Source organism: Etheostoma cragini, chromosome 3 (assembly GCF_013103735.1).
Source record: "Etheostoma cragini isolate CJK2018 chromosome 3, CSU_Ecrag_1.0, whole genome shotgun sequence".
Classification (NCBI taxonomy): Eukaryota; Metazoa; Chordata; class Actinopteri; order Perciformes; family Percidae; genus Etheostoma; species Etheostoma cragini.
Genome location: NC_048409.1, coordinates 575,888 through 577,119, shown reverse-complemented (window position 1 = coordinate 577,119; position 1,232 = coordinate 575,888). Strand labels below are relative to the sequence as shown.

General features: G+C 46.4%; 1 protein-coding gene across 1 annotated transcript in view; it reads right to left on the bottom strand.

Annotated features, from left to right (window-relative positions):
• gbe1b (glucan (1,4-alpha-), branching enzyme 1b) overlaps positions 1–1,232 on the bottom strand; it is a 107,141-nt gene that overhangs the window by 85,514 nt on the left and 20,395 nt on the right. The window lies entirely within an intron of this gene.

Here is a 1,232-nt window from a genome sequence, read left to right as displayed (position 1 = left end):
TCCTCCCTGGCTCATCTTGAGGAGATTTGAGCCATGGGGCAATTTAGAAATATTGGAAATCATTATTATTATCCTTTGCCTCTCATCTATTGTCTGCAATTCAGGACTGGAAGGGGGTCAAATAGGTATAGTTTGGAAATCTAACTGAAAAGTTACTTTGCCTCCATCAGTCAAATAAGAAAGGAGAAAGTCAGCGTGAGAGTTGGAAAACCCTACCAAGAAATCGATCCTGTAGTGTTACCCACAGTGTGTGTTCACCCTGTTTTGTCCCCTGCAGAACCAGGCATTAGAACACGACTAATTCTGGCTGCTGTTGTGAAGTAATGACTGTTCCAATGCCACCTGCCTGCAAGCAGTTGGCCAGACCCCCCTCTGGGCTTTTTTCATTATGGCCAGGCCACCTGGGGGTTAGTTGCCTGGCTCCTCTTATGACATGCTTCACAGTTTATAGGATTAGGAAAAGATAGTTGGATAAATGGACTGGCATAAAGCCTGACAGAGCCATGGTCCTTTAGACAAATTGGCCAGCATTAGCAATATTAAAGAAAAATCAGACTGCTGGGAAGGCTGAGGGGGGTGCATGAACAGGAAAAACAACCAGGAGCCAGGCAATGTGAAAGAAGTTAAGTGTGGACTTAAAACAATGTGAGCTTTTAATCACACAGATAACACCTTGGTTCACTTCTTTAAACTCTTGCATACTACTACAATATTATGTTGCAAATACCTGACAGCACCCACAGAAGGACACTTCTTGTTTATGGAGACAAAATGGGCCCTGAAAAAAGGGGGATAGAAGGGCAAGCTGCTCTACATGAGAGTGATTGGAGCTAGGTCTGTGCTTCCACGAGGGAGTGCTGTGGAACTAATTCTAAAGTGGAGCTCACAGCAAGAGAGCCATTCATAGGCAGCAGGGGTGCACAAGGAAAGGCCAGGTGCCAGCTTTTCCATCTGCTTCTTATCGTCCTTAGACTGACCTCCGCTGACAATGGGAGCCGGGCAGTCTGTCCAGGGCACGGGAGCGTGCCAACGATGACCCGGTCCCAAGGAGAGTGGCGCCGCGATGCCATCCATTCCTCGCCTGGCATCTCATGTCAAGATTATTTCTCTAGCACAATGTTTGTTTGGAAGACCATGCATAATGTGGAAGTGCGTCTTTTGCATTTAACCCTGTTGAATTATTTACTAGAGCTAAAAAACAATCATGTACATCCAATGCAGGGGGGGGGGGG